Source organism: Zingiber officinale, chromosome 7A, assembly GCF_018446385.1.
Source record: "Zingiber officinale cultivar Zhangliang chromosome 7A, Zo_v1.1, whole genome shotgun sequence".
NCBI classification, from domain to species: Eukaryota; Viridiplantae; Streptophyta; class Magnoliopsida; order Zingiberales; family Zingiberaceae; genus Zingiber; species Zingiber officinale.
In genome coordinates, this window is record NC_055998.1 from 15,205,737 (window position 1) to 15,215,553 (window position 9,817).

Below are 9,817 nucleotides of genomic sequence, written 5' to 3' on the forward strand. Positions count from 1 at the left end.
ATATAAAAGTAAAAAGAAATATAAATCGTATTTATCCTTAATAAACAAACAAAGTAGTAAATCAGTCCAAGCATGGGTCCCCAAGTCCAAATTGATAAATCAAAGTGGACTTGGCCAATACTGGGTTCCGAAAGATCAAATATACTTCCTCGACAGACCATATCGAGGCAGTGATCCAGGGAAAGCTAAAATGAAAACGATCAAAATTCAAAATTCGAAATTAAATTAAAAATCTAAGATCAAAATTCAAAATTCGAAATTAAAAATCTAAAATCAAATTCAAAATTCGAAATTAAAAATCTAAAATCAAATTCAAAATTCGAAATTAAATTTAAAATCTAAAATCAAATTCTAAATTCAAAATTCGAAATTAAAAATCAAAATTATAAATGAAAAATAGAAGGAGGGTCCAAACTAGCTGGCACCTCCAACTGAACTACCCGACAGGGTAACTGAACCTAATTTACCCGGAATGGGTAAGACAAGAATGGATTACCCGGCAGGGTATTTAAGGTTAGATTAAAACGGGATAAGTTTAACTTGAACCACAGTACTGGTGAAGTTTTTGGATGATAGTACGTTAGGGAAACTTGGGCATCGCATGTCTAGGAAGATATGGCTTCGACCTGGTGCATTTGGTCAAGTGGAACTGACCGAAGCTACCCTTAAATGGATCATAACTAGTTAGACCAAGTTTTAGTATTAAGTTCAATGGGTAGAACTATTTGGAAAACCTCAAAGGCATGGTTACTTTAATGAGCTCCTTGTGACTCACCATAGCCCAGAAGTTTATCCAAAGAATGCTTACTTGTTGAATCCAAAGCTAAACCTAAATCTAACACAAGACTAAACAAAACCTTTAAATTGAACCTCAATTCATCTCACAAAAATTATAGGATTCCCGGATTGAGAAATTAGATCGGGTGAGATGACTAAGTTTTTTCAAACATAAACTTCAAAATTATTTTAAACTTAAATTTCAAAATTATTTTAAAAACTTAAATTTCAAAATTATTTTAAAAACTTAAATTTCAAAAGTATTTTAAAAACTTAAATTTCAAAACTATTTTAAAAACTTAAATTTCAAAATTATTTTAAAAACTTAAATTTCAAAATTATTTTTCAAACTTAAATTTCAAAATTATTTTAAAAACTTAAATTTCAAAATTATTTTAAAAACTTAAATTTAAAAATTATTTTAAAAAACTTAAATTTCAAAATTATTTTAAAAACTTAAATTTCAAAATTATTTTAAAAACTTAAATTTCAAAATTATTTTAAAAAAAATATTTTTTAAAAAAAAACTTAAATTTCAAAATTATTTTAAAAACTTAAATTTTAAAATTATTTTAAAAACCTAAATTTCAAAATTATTGTTATCTTGAATACAATAGAATAGAAAATTTAAGGAGACAATAAACATAGTGTCTGCTTCAATCACGCTATCTTTAAATCCATTAAAAAGAAACCAATTCAACTACTTCATGTGTAGGAATTGGATCAATGGATGTTGGATAGTGGATGCTCCAGACATATGACTGGAGACAAGTTGAAGTTTACCAAACTCAAGTACAAGAGTCTAGGATCAGTTGCATTCGGCAACAACGGTAAACTTAAAGTAATCGGAAAAGGTAATATTGAACTTAGTTCCGATTTCGTTATTCGAAATGTTTTATTGGTTGACAATTTTAACTTTAATTTACTAAGTATAAGTCAATTGTGTGACAGCGGATATCTAGTTACTTTCGATAAATCCGGATGTCTAGTTAAAAATATTGAAAATCCAGAAATTAAACTTAAGGGACTTAGAAAAAATAACATCGACACAATTAATTTATCAATATCCTCTATAAAGTGTCTTCTGACACAACAAGAGGAAACCCAACTGTGGCACAGAAGGCTGGGTCACACACACACAAGACTTATTTCAAGAATAAGTCAAAATGGTCTAGTTAGAGGTTTGCCCAAATTAAAATTTATTGAAAATTCAATCTGTGATGCATGTCAAAAAAGAAAACAAACTAAGTCAACCCATAAGTCAACTAACCTAGAGAGATCCAACACCATACTTGAGCTCCTTCACCTTGATCTATTTGATTCACATGGAGCCAAATCACTAAACAAGAACCAATATTGCTTAGTAATAATTGATGACTACTCCAGGTACACTTGGGTAAAATTTCTAAAAACAAAAGATGAAACCTATGAAATATTTAGTAATTTTTGCAACTTAACGGAAAATGAAAAAGATACTAAAATTAAAAGAATAAGAAGTGATCACGGAGGGGAATTTGAAAATCATAAGTTCACCCAATTTTGTAAAATAAATGGATACCAACATGAATTCTCATGTCCTAGAACCCCCCCCCCCCCCCCAACAAAATGGATTAGTAGAACGTAAAAATAGGACACTACAAGAAGCTGCTAGGACAATGTTAAACGAATATGAGTTAAGTCACCAATTTTGGGCTGAAGCAATAAATACGGCAAATTATATTCAAACCAGAATTTTAATAAACAAATATCACAACAAAACACCGTATGAACTCTACTATCATAAAATTCCTAATCTAAATTATTTAAAAGTATTTGGTTGTAAAGTTCACATTTTAAATACTAAAGATTACTTAGGAAAATTTATACCCAAATCTAACCAAGGAATCTTCTTAGGATACTCCTCTACCAGTAGAGCCTTTAGAGTATATAATCAAAATACATTGAAAGTTGAAGAAACAACTAATGTAATATTTGATGAAGAAAACAACTTACCTAATATAAATGCAAATATTAACACTAATCCAAGAGATGTAGATGATGATGAAATCCAAACTAATCTTAATGAGTCTGAAGAACCAGTTTCTGACTTACAAATAAGACCAACTAGAACAAGCACCTCTCACCCACCTGACCAAATTTTGGGTGACCCAAACCTAGGAGTCAGAACTAGATCGTCCTATAGAAACCTTAGTCAGATTGCTCTAATTTCTAAAATTGAACCTAAAACTATAGAAGAAGCCTTCCGATCCAGACTGGATCATTGCAATGCAGGAAGAATTAGCCCAATTTGAGAGAAACCAAGTCTGGGACCTTGTACCTAAACCCATAGATAAATCAATAATAGGTACTAAATGGGTCTTTAGGAATAAGTTAGATGATCACGGTGATATAGTAAGAAATAAGGCAAGATTAGTAGCAAAAGGGTTTAGTCAAGTTGAAGGCCTAGACTATGATGAAACATATGCTCCAGTAGCTAAACTCGAGTCCATTAGGATGTTATTAGCTTATGCAGCCAATAAAGGATTCAAATTGTACCAAATGGACGTTAAGTCAGCCTTTTTAAATGATTTTATCAAGGAAGAAGTCTACGTAAGCCAACCTCCAGGGTTTGAAGACATAGACTATCCTAATCACGTTTTTAAATTAAAAAAGGCACTATATGGACTAAAACAAGCTCCTAGAGCATGGTATGAAAGATTATCTAATTACTTAATATCCAAAGAATTTAACCAAGGACAAATTGATCCTACTTTGTTCGTGAAAACTATAGGAAAAGACATCTTTATAGCCCAAATCTATGTTGATGACATAATTTTTGGCTCAACTAACTCAAAATTTCTAAAAGAATTTATTAAGTTAATGGAAAGTGAATTTGAAATGAGCATGGTTGGGGAACTCAACTTTTTCTTAGGCTTACAAATAAAACAAACCAAAGATGGAATCTACATTTATCAAACTAAGTATGCTAAGGAGTTAATCAAAAAATTCAACATGGAAAACTCAAAATTATAACTACTCCAATGACAACCAACATAAACATTGATCTGACCAAGGAAAACCAGTAGACCCAAAATACTATAGGAGTGTCATAGGAGTTTACTTTAACTACAAGTCGACCCGACATATTGTTTGCAGTAGGTATGTGTGCAAGATACCAATCCTGTGCAAAAGAGTCACACCTAACATATGTTAAAAGAATACTGAGGTATATTAAAGGAACTCTAAATGTAGGACTTTGGTATCCAAGAACTTGCACTTTTGACCTTTATGGCTATTCTGATTCAGACTATGCCGGGTGCAAGCTAGATAGAAAAAGTACAAGTGGTATCTGCCAGATTCTAGGGTTAGTTGGTCAAGCAGAAAGCAACATTGTGTTGCTCTATCCACTACAGAAGCTGAATACATAGCTCTAGGAGAATGTGCATCCCAATTGTTATGGATGATGCATACACTAAAAGACTATCAACTAGACTATAAAAATACTAAAATCTTTATTGATAATATCAGTTCAATTAATCTGACCAAAAATCCTATACACCACTCTAGGACCAAACACATAGAGGTAAAACATCACTTTGTAAGGGATCATGTAGCTAAAGGTGAAATTGCACTCAACCACGTTGAGTCCAAATCAAACCTAGCTGACATTTTTACTAAACCCTTACCTGAACTTGAGTTCAGTGGACTTAGAAGGCAAATAAGAATGTGTTGGGTAGAATAAATACCTTACTACTATTATTTTGTTAACTTCTAGGCAGAACAGTTTTCAAAACTCCAATTTTACTAGACTTTCAAAAGTTAGGTTTAGTCTAGGATTTCCCCCTAGATATCATGTTCCCCTAGAATTAAGCCAGAGCATCTCACAAAACACCTAGGTTTACCTTGATTATAGTTGAAAAACATAGAATGACGTGAGATGCATAGGGTATAGCCTGGACTCAAGAATGCTTATATCTGTGCATCAATATGAGTCTGGGCGTTAAATATGCAATAAACATTAATCAAGTTATAGTTCTCCAGCTCTAGTCAAGTCTATCTGGACCTAAATAACTTAACTTAACTAACCTGGTAAAAGCTATTGTCCTATAGACAATCAGCAAGTAGCTAAAGGTTAGACAGTTGGCAAAGGATACTCAATGTCTTCTTTTAAAAGAATGTTTTGTTCTCTATGGCTCTGATACCTAATATATAAACATGACTTGTGCTTGGACTTAAGGACCAACTGAACTTAAAAGAATAATCTTGTTCTAAAAACTTAAATTCCAATTAACCTTGAACTTCCAAACTCTGTTGAATATTGCTAACTTTAATCATGTACAAATCTTTACACATTGCCCATTTTTTTAATTATGGCAAAGGGGGAGAGTAGCAAAAAGTAAACATACATAAAAATTTCAAATTAAGGGGGAGTAAAAAATTAAGGGGGAGCCAAAGTTAAGGGGGAGTATATAGGGCAAAATTTACTTTAGTTACCTTGTTCATCTATACTTAGCAAATTTTGCCTGTGTTTAAAATGACTATCTATTCGCTTGTTTACTTAACTTCGAATTCGTGTTGCCATAATCAAAAAGGGGGAGATTGTTGGTGCGGGAAGCATCCGACGATCGAACTCGTGTTTTGATAACGGCAAAGAATTCAAAGTTAAGATGTTTTTTAGTCTAACAAGTCTACTTGAGGATTTCAGGAAAGTCCTAGCTGCAGTTAGGCAAAGGGAAAACCCTAGGGGGCGGTAACCCTAGGTCATAGGGGGTGGTAACCCTATGCGGAAAGTCTTGGCAGGTCGATGGCTTCAGGCAAAAGTCCTAGGGGGTGGTAACCCTAGGTGAAAAGTCCTGGTGTCGCGAACCAGGTGAAAGACTGGACTAGCCGGGGAAGCGGATGTCCAGCAGAAAGTCCGGAAGCATCGAGTGCTGAGCAAAAGTCCAGTCGATCTGGAGGATCGACTGGCAACAGGTAAATCTCCTGAGTGGAGTAGGTGAGGACGCGTTCCCCGCAGAGGGAACAGTAGGCGTCGGGTCGACCTAGGGCTTCCGGTGGGAAATCCAAAGTCAGACTCGGACAGTCCGAAGACTGTCAATTATTATTTACTATGTTTTATCAGATTCTAACACTGTCTTGCAGGGTATTTTGCTCGGACTAACCTTTGTTTGCAGGTGAGGAGCCTGCTGGAAAAAGGCTGTCCGGGCGCCCGGGATGGATCCGGGCGCCCGGGACCAAACTTTATCCCTGCCGCGACTTCGCCACGTGGAGCATCCCGGTTGGTTGGCCACGTCACACTCCAGGCGCCCGGAAGGGATCCAGGCGCCCGGAACCGCATATAAAAGGAGGGTTGAGGTGCAGCTTCAAAAAACAACGATTATCTAAGCAATCTCCTTGCGACAAGCTGCTAACGACTCAATCCAGAAGTGCTGCAACGACACCCCGACAACCCGGAGCTTCGGATTTAATCTTTTTGTTGTCGGTATAATCTTTTTACAGCTTTGAATTGTAATTAGTTTGTAATACTCTTAACGAACTTATAGTTGTTGCCCACCGAAAGCGATCAAGGATTGCGGGCCTTCGAGTAGGAGTCGTCACAGGCTCCGAACGAAGTAAATCCACTGTGTTCATCTGCTTGTATTTCTTTCATTTCCGCTGCGTTTTTACTCGAGTGTTTTACGATTTCGATAATCGAACGAAATAGCCACGAGCGCTATTCACCCCCCCCCCCCATCTAGCGCTTCTCGATCCAACAAACTTTACAATAGTAGATGTATACATACATCGCTAAATCTTTAACTATCTTCTTCTACTAATTTCCCTCTTGCTACAAATTTGTTCTTCAACGCTGCGATTCTTAACCACCGTTGTCCTATGAACTCTTCTCTTGAAACTTTTGTTTTACAATGCCGCCAAACACCATGAGAAGGTATAACAAGCGAAGGAGGTTCATGATCGCTTCGTGTTTATAAGACCAATAAAAGGGATGGAGGGAGAGAGAGGGTGAAAGGATGTGCATCCGAACCACAAAATGATTTTCAGTTAAAAATGTGGTTTGAATGCTTGGAAAATGATGATTGACAAGAGGAGATTGGCGGGAGGGGTAAAAGGGGAACTTCATTTTTTGTTGTGTCAAACAAAACTATGGTACGCCTTTTAGTAAATACATAATTCTACCTACGCCTATTTATTATTCATTGTGCACACATTTTGAGTGGCAGTGGACTAGAAAAGTGCGGGACACTGTCCAAACCCAAGTTTGTATGAGACAGACTTGACATTCCAATGGACGTGACATGAGTAAATTCATCTATCCGCTTAGTCCATGGACTCCACTTTTTTGACTCTGCACCAAAGTTTGTATGCACACTAACTACTCGACTCACTGCTATATTTCTTTGGTATCATAGATAAATCTATCTGTCCACTTTCGTACAATAAAAATTTTAAAAGGAGATATCATATTTATATATATATTATTTGATGGACTCTCAAACTTGATTAGAACTACTTACCTAAATTGAGCATTGGATACATTTTTTTAAAATTTTATGACTTTCTTTTAAAAATTATTTTAATAGAACATTAATTTAGCAAATAATAGTTTGATAAAGGGCCCAACCGGGTTCGAACCGATGATCTATTGATCTGCAGTCAATTGCTCTACCACTGAGCTATGGACCCGTTTGATTTATATGTAATCAAATTTTAATTAATATTTCTATATTATTTATAAAAACTAAGATAATAATAAAAAAAAGGGCCTAACCGATTCTAACCAGTGACATTTTTTTCCGTCCCAGCCCTCCATAATCAATTATAAATTGAACTCATGATTTATTTTATTCCATGTAATCTGAATTATAAATGAATATTTGATGAGCGTAATTATATTTTACTATAATTATATTTTTCTATAATTTTTTATTTACATATAATAATATAATATTTTAATTATCAATGTAATTAAAATTTATGAAAAACGTAGAGAAAAGCAATTGCTCTACCAGTAAACTATGACCTATCTTGTTCATCCAGTTTGATACTTATCTCCATTTTAATAATACTCAAGTACTCTACCACCAAACTGTTCATCTAATTTAATATTTTTCTATATTTTAATGACAACAAATTTATGTACGTATCTTTTTACTTGAGAAGATTGAAACCAATAAAGATTGAAAATACAATGCATGTGTTTCAATTTGATTCCTCAAGTTTTTATTTTTAATTTCAACTAAATTTTTATCTAAATTTATCATTTTTCCCCTCAAAAAAACCGAGTCCCTTTAGACTCATATTACCATCTTGATGACTAGTATTTGTTTATTTAGGATTATTTTGTATGTTGCAGGGCCATACTAAAAAAATCACCAATTTATAGAAAGCTTTTTTAAAAAAAAAATTAACTAAAATTCGTTTTAAAACACCTAAGCACTAATTAATAATTATCGTGGATAATAGAGTTCTACAAATGATAGACTGAGCAGTAAATCCAATATTTTTTAGTTATATATTTTATCTATAAAAAAAAATCTATAAATACGTCATAATTAAAATTAACTACGATCTTGAACAACATCCAACATTTGATGATTTAACATAGTTAAAACTTTTTTTTAATTCCTCTCTCATTTATATAAAATAATTTTTCTTTTTTAAAAATAAAATAAAATTTTATCTTTTTTTCTATTATTATATACAACAATCACTGTAGTACTAATGCTATAATATTATAACAACTATTATATAGTAGTTGTTACAACGTTATAACAGGTATTATGTAGTAGCTATTATGACTATACAGTAGCTACTACAACGATACAGTAAATACGACAATTGTGTAGTAACTGCTACAACTATATAGTAGTTGCTACAGCTGTGCAGTAACTGCTATAATATTGTAGCAATTATAATTATTACAACTGTGAAGTAGCTGTTATAATAATACAGTAATTGCTACAACAGTGTTATAGGTGTTACAATATTGTAGTTGTTACAATATTGTAGCAACTATAGCTGTTACAATATTGTAGCAACTATAATTGTTACAATTGTGTAATAATTGCTACAACGGGGTGCGGTAGCTATACAATAATTGCTACACGTTGTAGCAGCTACTACATAGTAGCTGCTACAATGTGTATCAGTTATTATATAGTAGTTGCTACAACGTTATATCAACTACACTACCTTTAAAAATTATCATAGTGATTGTTACATGCAATCATAAGAGATAGAAATAAAAATTTTATTTTAATTTAAGAAAAAAGAGAAAAATTATTTATTTTAATTTAAGAGGAATGAAAGAAAAATTATTGCATGTAGATGAAAGAGAGATTAAAAAAAAATTAGGAACTAATAACATTCCTTGTTTCTTTTGTAGCTATTATCCATCTTTAGATAAAAGAGGTACATGTAAGTTATGAAAGAAATAAGCCTGTAACTTTTGTCTTCAACAATTATTCTCTATTACAATACCCATAAGTCAGCTCTCTAAGGGAGGAACTCAAAATTTTTTATTAGAAACAAGAGTATTTGTATTAGAAACTCGTATTAATAAATTGGAAATAGAACTAGAGACCCTAGATAAACAAATGAAAGAAAACCTTCCTCCACATTTTTCTCAGGTTACTCTTGATAAAGGCAAAGGCTTACAACTTACACCGGTAGATATGATAGATAGAGATCTAGTCTTTATAAAAGCCTCTAGTATCTGTAATACAGGAAAAACTCTAGATATTAGAATCAAATGCCTGATAAATATCAATGACCATGAGTTCACCCTACATGTCTTTCTAGATAGTGGAGCCACCAACTCCACCATAGATGAAAATACACTTCTTTCAGTCTTGCCAAAAACTTTTATAAAAACCGCATCACAACCATTACTAAGTATACAATTTGATGGCCAACAATTAGCTTGCACACAATTTGTCATCAACACCCATCTAAGGTTTTATGACAACTGTGGTAAATACAGCATACCACTCCCACTCTCTAAACTATGGATTAAATCGTTATTACATCATAATATTCACTTAATCCTAGGCTTAAATTT

General features: G+C 33.1%; 1 non-coding gene across 1 annotated transcript; it reads right to left on the bottom strand.

The window, feature by feature from the left end:
• Positions 1–7,368: 7,368 nt before the first annotated feature.
• On the bottom strand, positions 7,369–7,440 carry TRNAC-GCA. The gene has a single exon. It is a non-coding gene; the product is annotated as a tRNA-Cys (tRNA).
• Positions 7,441–9,817: the final 2,377 nt, after the last annotated feature.